The 7,552-nt window shown below is 44.0% G+C and overlaps 1 long non-coding RNA gene across 1 annotated transcript; it reads right to left on the reverse strand.

Annotated features, from left to right (window-relative positions):
- Positions 1–482: 482 nt before the first annotated feature.
- On the reverse strand, positions 483–6,322 carry LOC116275776. The gene is made up of 2 exons (XR_004185071.1): positions 5,610–6,322; positions 483–1,429 (listed from the first exon to the last, which is right to left on the reverse strand). It is a non-coding gene; the product is annotated as an uncharacterized LOC116275776 (long non-coding RNA).
- Between the last annotated feature and the right edge of the window lie 1,230 nt (positions 6,323–7,552).

The following is a 7,552-nucleotide window of genomic DNA, read 5'->3' on the forward strand; positions in this document are numbered from 1 at the left end:
GTGGCCTATCAAGGTCCCATTGAGCGTCAGTGCTGTACTTGGGCAGAAGCAGCCCTGGTTCCGTGGAGATTCCTTCTTCAGGTCTCTTCCATCAGCACTGCCTCCTTCCTGTGGGTAAGGCCCCCTTCCCCTGCCCCCCAAAACTCAACCCAAATCCTTCCCAGTGGTTGCTTTCACATCTAAAAATACAAGAAAAGTGGCAAAGAGGCTAATCCTCCAAAAGGTGTGTCCATGTTGCTAAGATGAGCATACCTCAAGTCAGTTCCTTGCAACAATGGGGATTTCTGAGAGAGGGCAGCTGGTCAGGCAAAGTGGGGAGCTGTGCCCATTCAATCTAATGAAACAGCTGCTGAAGTTAGATATATGGTATCCGAACACTTAGTAGGGTTTAATCCTCTCTTCTGCAGCCTTTTCCCTTGGTATTTCCTGAGGACCGAATGGGGCCTACAGCAACTAGCATTGGGTCTGACTAAGCGTTTTTGTTTTTTTTTAACTGGAGAGGAGCAAGCTGCAATGAGGGCCTTCTTCCTGGTTGGATGTAAGACCTGGGAAGAGGCAGAGCAAGGCTGAGAGCTGGGGTTCATGGCCTGGGGCCTGGGTGTCCTTCAAAGAGGGGAGACCTAAAGGCATGTGGCTGTACATTTACAAATGCATGAACACAGCTGCAAGATACTGATGGGCTTCAGAAACAGAACAAATCCAGAATTCTCCCTCATCGCTAAAGACAAAAAAAGCTTTCCTCCAGAAATAGGTTCTTCTTCAGTTGTGAAACACTGGATATAGGAAGAGACAATCCCCATATGCTGGAGCACAGTGCTCCAAAACCTTTTCACCTGAAACTTGACTTTAAGTCCTTCTTGCAAGTGCCTGGAAGTTTATAGAATGTTATGATGAGATATCTGTTAAACCAGTAAGACCCCAAAATAAAAATGCCTCTGTGGTGATAGAGACCAGAACAGTGAGAACCGTGGCGGGTGGGCTGTCCACCGTGAAGGGAGAATAAGGGAGTCTCTGGAGCGCTGGGAATGTCCTAAACCTTGGTCTGGGTGGTGGCTCCTGGGGTATGTGCATGTATAAAAAGTAAAAAGTCATCAAGGGGTACACTTGAGATTTGTGCATTTTACTCTATGTAAGCTATGCCTCAATAAAAAAAGAAAAATAAACATTTTAAATGCTGTTTTCATTGCTTTGCTATGCCAGCAGTTTGGGAAGGTGCTTTTATTTCCAAAAGCTAAATCATGTATAAGTTATATGATATTTCAAGCCATCTCTGGGGTTCTCTCCTATAATACCTTTTGTGCCCAAACTCTTACCTTATAAAATGTGACCGACTTTTAAGGGTCAAAGATGATTTTTCTCCATCTGTCATCCTTGTCCGTGGCAAATGTGGACATGTCATTCAGAATGTAGCATGGAGGCCCTGATGAAACTGGAAAAGCATGTGGAGATAAAATTCACTCTGGGATGAATCCAGATACTTCTTGCCATTGGCCAGATGTCACAGAGCTGGACGCCACCCTCCCAGAGGAAGCGATTCAACCAGTCTAAGCCAGATGTGTAGGAAGCTGCCTCGGACCCACAGGCTAACACTGTCCCGATTGTGTGGAGCATATGCTTTCAGTCAAGAGTGAAAAATGCAGGCAGGGGCACATGCCAGGAGTCTTTCAAGCATGGCCCACCCATCAGCCTACAGCAGGATGCGCTGATGCGTCCAGTCAGCAAATGTGTGTCACCACGACACAGGCTGAGGCTGATTAAACAGTAACAGAGCTCAGTGACCTAATGCTCACACTCAGCCCTTCCTGAGAACCTCGCGCCACAGTTGTCATGCTGTGGGATGTGTCAGCTTGATTCTGAGGCTGCCTGGAACCATCTGTGCTTAAACTACGTGGAGTGGCAGAAACACCCCTTCCTGTACCCAGCAGTGTGTCAAGAGACCTCAATGAGCTGCCAGGGAACATGGGTGCAGTGCGTTTTTGCTCCATGTTATTTTGAATAATCTCAAATGCAACTGCATGGCAGGCTGTTTGGGAAAAACTGTTTAGTGACTGAGTTTTGTGTCCTGGTGTGGCTTTCCAGGAGCCCACACTGCCTGCAAGGATACCCTTCTGTGCCTCTTGGTAAGCCTCCAAGGCCTCTACCTGCCCCTCCCCTTTATAGAAAGCTCTGAGTGTAGAGTTTGTCCAGATGTTCTGAACTGAGTGAGACAGACTTTGCAAGAATCCTGCCTGCTCTGATTAAAGAGAAAGAAATGTCTATGCCTACTTGCTCACAAGTGCATGCGCGCACACACACACTTCTGTGTGTTTGAGAGGAAGCAGGTAACCACACACAATGTCGTTCAGAGAAAGACACATGGATGAAGAGACAAGGACAGAGACACCCCAGGGCAGCCTATACCTGCACACAACCCCTTGGTTGACCAATAGCAGCAAATATTGTACTGAGGCAGAAGTCATGGTATGTAGTTTGCAGACCTCCTAGCCGCTGCAGAATTCACTGATACTGCATGAGGACACCCTCGATAGACTTGTTAGGCTGCCATTTTTGGCAAAGACACACACCTGTTTTCCTCCTACCTAGACGTTGGGAAAGTCAAATCGACTTCAGTCATCACTTCACCTCATCAAAAACTATGGCCTTCCTGTCTACCCAAAGATCTTCCTTTATATAATCACAGTTCTGGTTGCTTAAAAGCTGATCCTTAGAACTGCAAGCACCAGAGAAACTATCATCCATAACGTATCTCTTTCCTTTAGGTCATCAGCAGTATGTGTGCTTGGACTGTGTGCATTGACCTGTCTGCCAGTCACCATTTCAGTACCAAGCACTAAAAATAGTCACCAAAAAGTTATCTAAACCTCATATTTTTGGGATGGATTCCCCTCCCTTCACAGAGAAAATTCACAGGGTAAAGCAATGGTCACGATAATACATACCTGTGGCTCATCACCAGTCATTTACTTGGCTTTAGAATTTGTCTTTGTGCTTACACTGGAATATGAGTCTGCCTAAGGCTGTGGGAATTCACAGCACTTTAGATAAACTAAATGATCTTCCCTTTAAAGACCTGACTCAGGCAGAACCAAAGGTGGTTTAGTCTCCTGTTCTGCCTCCCTACTCAAAACCAGGCTCTGCATGCTAGATTCAGACACGTTGGAGCTAGAGGCAAGATGCCAGCCTAGGAGGAGCTTCCCTGATCACCTAGGTGCAATGGACTGAATAAATCCTTTTAGAGTTTCAGCTAATCTGCAAAGTGAGGAGCTTATAGTTAACCTTTTCTCATGCTCCCCACCCCTGTCCCATGGGTCCCTATCTACAAGTTTCTGTTTCCTCACTGTCATCATCCCAAGACTCCTTTTCATGCTGTTAATACCCATAAGACTTCAGTTAATTTTCACACGTGATGGTTAAATTTTATGTATCAACATGGCTAGGCTATGGTGCCCACTCATTTGGTCAAACACTAGCCTAGATATGCTTCACATCTAGAATTCATTGACTTTAAGTAGAGGAGATTGCCTTCAATAATCTGGGTACCCTCATTCAATCAGTTGAAAGCCTTAAGAGTAAAGACAGATTTCCCAGAGATGAAGGAATTCTGCCTCAACACTGTAACATAGAAATCTTACTGTAGTTGCCAGCCTGCCAGCCTGCCCTACAGATTTCGGACTTGCCAGCCCCTATAATCACGTGAGAAGATTCCTTAAAAGAAATATCTTAATGTACCCACCCACTCCCAACACACTATTGGTTCTGTTTCTCCGGAGAACCCTATTAGAACACAGTTCCCATTCCTATTTCCTCAACTTGTCTATTTCCTCCATCTCCACTGCCAGGTCTTCTTTTTGTTCTCCTCCCTAGACAATATGCACAGTCCCTTTTCCCCCTCTCTGTATGCATATGCATTTTAAGATCTCAGAGTAGTCTCCAAGAAGGTCTGGGTTTTACTTTTAGGAAACTTTCTTCTTTCAGCTCAACCTCACCACCTGGCTGAGCCATGAGTGGCCTCTCAGAGATCAGCTTCCATCTGGACTGCAGTGAGGGAGGCCCCTGTCTCCACATTCCAGAGAGTACAAATGGAGATGTCCAGGCTCTGAAAGCCTGAACCCTGAAGGGCATGAGATGAGGGCGGTGCCCTGTCTTTCCTTGGGTGGTTCAAACCATCTTTGGCTGCCATTGTGTCTAATGAGGTGATCAGAGCTCGGGGAAGGTCTCACTCACTGTCTTACTGTCTGCTCTGCCTGCACTTCGAGGTTGCTGCCTTCCTCTGACACCTTGTCTCCTAAAAAACTCCTTAGTTAACAGCATGGATTTTGGGGGGGCACTGAAAGGTCAAAAAGGGGAGTCTACTATTTTACATACGTATTTATTTTATAGTTGTACCCTGGTTATTTTGTTTATTTGGTGGAAACTGGTTAGACGGTTTGTTGTCTTCAGGGAAAAGGGCTAGAGAGGAAAATATAAGGTAGGAAACTACGGAGGAATGCCAGTACCTGAGAAAAAATATCACCACTAGTATGTTAGTACCTTGAGAGCAGGTTTTTGTCTTTTTTGCTTCCCCAGCACCAAAGATAGTGCCTAGTACATCACAGAAAGTCAAAAAATGTTCACTTAATAAATGAGATGAATCATTTCATTAAAACACCCTGCCTGTCTCCAGAAATCCTAAGATGTTGTTTTCTTAAAAGCAACAGACAAACAAGAAAAAAAAAATACCTTGGAGTATTAACTCTTGATTTTCTGAGGAAATGGTAAAGAAGGGCCATTTGAGTTTATTTGTGCATTCAACATACATTTCTTACACTCCGGTCATGTGCCAAGCACTGGGCCCAGAATCTCTGGGACTTAAGCTGATGAAAGAATACAGCTCCAACCTCGGGGAGTTCCCATCCAATGGCAGACAGACGAGGGCCCTGATAATTACTACACAATGTGATGAGTGTTCTCAAGTCCTGGAGAGGGTCTCCAGGAGCCAGGGAGGGAGTGACTAACTTCTGACTGCCTGGGGGTCTGAGAGAAGGCTGGGACTTGAAGCCGTAACAGGAGTTCACATGCCTGACAAGGGGCAGGGTGAGGGAAAGAGTTCAAATTCTGCCTCGGACCATGGTTCCATCAGATTACACACTTACCAGAGTTGCTGATGGGGAGCCAGATGGACAAGCAAATGTTGGCTCTCCTTTCCTTTTTCTCCTCTACTCCTGGGAGTGATGCTAATGAACAACAGTGGCCAAGTGGCAGGTGAGAGTAAGGAGGAAACTGGATCATGGGCCAACTGGATAGCCATCCCCTCCAAATCATGTGGCCGTGGCTGTACTTGAAGTCCCCAATGTGGAGCCAGGCTGATAACCCCATGGCAACCCCATGGCTACCCCATGAGGGTGGGCCCTTGGAGGAAGAGGTCCCATCTGTGACATTTACTTGGTTTACCACCTTGCGGAGAGCCAGCCACTGGGGGCTGCTTAATCAGGACAACTTGGTAACATGATAGACAGGGATTCTTAAGACAAAAGGTAGCTGCTCTGAAGAGAGTGGGTGCTGCTAAAAACCTGTTGCCTGTTAATTGCTGTGGAGTGGAATATGCCAAGGTATCTTAATTCAAATCTTACCTCACCGTCCTGGGGACCTTTTGTTGCTGTAAGTAAGGATGGTCATTGGTTCCAAGAAGAAAATTAAAGGCTGCTCCTGAGATGAGCACAGTCATTTGGATGAAAGAAAACACATGGTTGCATTTAGAGATCAGATCTCAACAAGACAGGGCACCACCTCCTGCCCAGAGAGGAACAGGCCACAGGATGCAAAACTGGAATTTATATGAGAATACTTTGCCCTTATTATAGCACCTCTAGCAGAGAATCTTGACACTCGTTTCAGGCACTAATTAGTTCTTGCACCTATTGCCATGGGTGCACATTGTATTAATATGTGCCCATTTTCCTGATGGAAGAACTGACAAGGAGATGGGCAGAAAAGATGTTCTTAGAGGAAGTCTGCTTGAGTGTGTTCATCCAGGGAGAACTGTGCCTTATTTCTTTTGCCTGAGGGCATTGTTTGCTGCTGAGCTCAGAGTCTCTGTCCTCCAGGGTTTGGCTTCATAATGTGCCCCTGAATTTGGAATAAAAATGGCAAAGCCCTACATTAGAAGCGAAGTGTTCACTGGATCACTACCTCTGAATAGTAGTGCAGCTGTTAAGGGCATGATCTCTGAAACCAGCCTTCCTGGGTTTGCACTCACGCTGTGGCACTTAACAACTGTGTGGCCTTGGTGAGTTTTCCTTCCTTCCTTCCTTCCTTCCTTCCTTCCTTCCTTCCTTCCTTCCTTCCTTCCCTCATTCTTTCCTTCCTTCCTTCCTTCCTTCCTTCCTTCCTTCCTTCCTTCCTTCCTTCCTTCCTTCCTTCCTTTCCTTCTTTCTTTCAAGATTTTATTTAAGATATTTTTGGAAGGAAGGGAATGAGGTTTTTACAAATATTTTCTATAACATGTATATATGCTCATTTTAGACAATTTGATCAGTATAAATATTAAAGAAGAGAGTAGGCCAGGTGCCGGTGGCTCACACCTGTGATCCCAGCATTTTGGGAGGCCGAAGTGGGTGGATCACTTGAGGTCAGGAGTTCGAGACCAGCCTGGCCAACATGGTGAAACCCCCTCTCTACCAAAAATACAAAAATTAGCTGGGTGTGGTGGTGGGTGCCTGTAATCCCAGTTATTCAGGAGGCTGAGGCAGGAGAATTGCTTGAACCCAGGAGGTGGAGGTTGCAGTGAGCTGAGATTGTGCCACTGTACTCCAGCTTGGGTGACAGAGAGAGACTCAGTCTCAAAAAAATTAAAAAAAAAAGAGTAAGAAAGTTAAAAACTCACTTGGAATCTTAGCTGTCAGAAGTAATCACTGTATTACTATATTTTGGTGAATATCCTTTTGATGGTGTGCATATGAGTGTGTGTGTTTGTAACTTGAATTTTTAAAATTTGAGAATATACTCTAGTCATCTTTTTATGTCAATGGATTTAAGAATATATTATATCATTTTTGGTGTAATATTTGAATACACCACAATTTATTTAACCATTCCCCTGTTAGTGAATATTTAGGGTATAAAAATATTTTACAATGTGGTTATGAAATGTTCTTTTGAATATATATCTATATTTATCTACATTTGCCTACTTATTCAACTATTTCTTCATGATAAATTCCGAGAAATGAAGTTATAGAAAATGTTTCATTTGGCGGATGGATATACACACACATTATGTATATGTGTGTATATACATACATTCACACATACACTCATACATACATGTGTACATGTACATATATAGTCATAAAATATATTTTAAACTTAAATATAGCCATTACTTCTTGAGAAGGGACTTGTATTGGGGATGTAGTCAAAGAGGAATTTGACTAAATCTGTAATGCTTTAGTTTTTTTTTTTAAGAGGGAGAAAATATATATGTAACTTAAAATTAGTTAAAATTAAATATAACAATAACAAAGAGGACAAAATAAGTAGTTATCAACTGATAGTCACATATCATATCAACTGA

This window comes from Papio anubis, chromosome 7, assembly GCF_008728515.1.
Source record: "Papio anubis isolate 15944 chromosome 7, Panubis1.0, whole genome shotgun sequence".
Classification (NCBI taxonomy): Eukaryota; Metazoa; Chordata; class Mammalia; order Primates; family Cercopithecidae; genus Papio; species Papio anubis.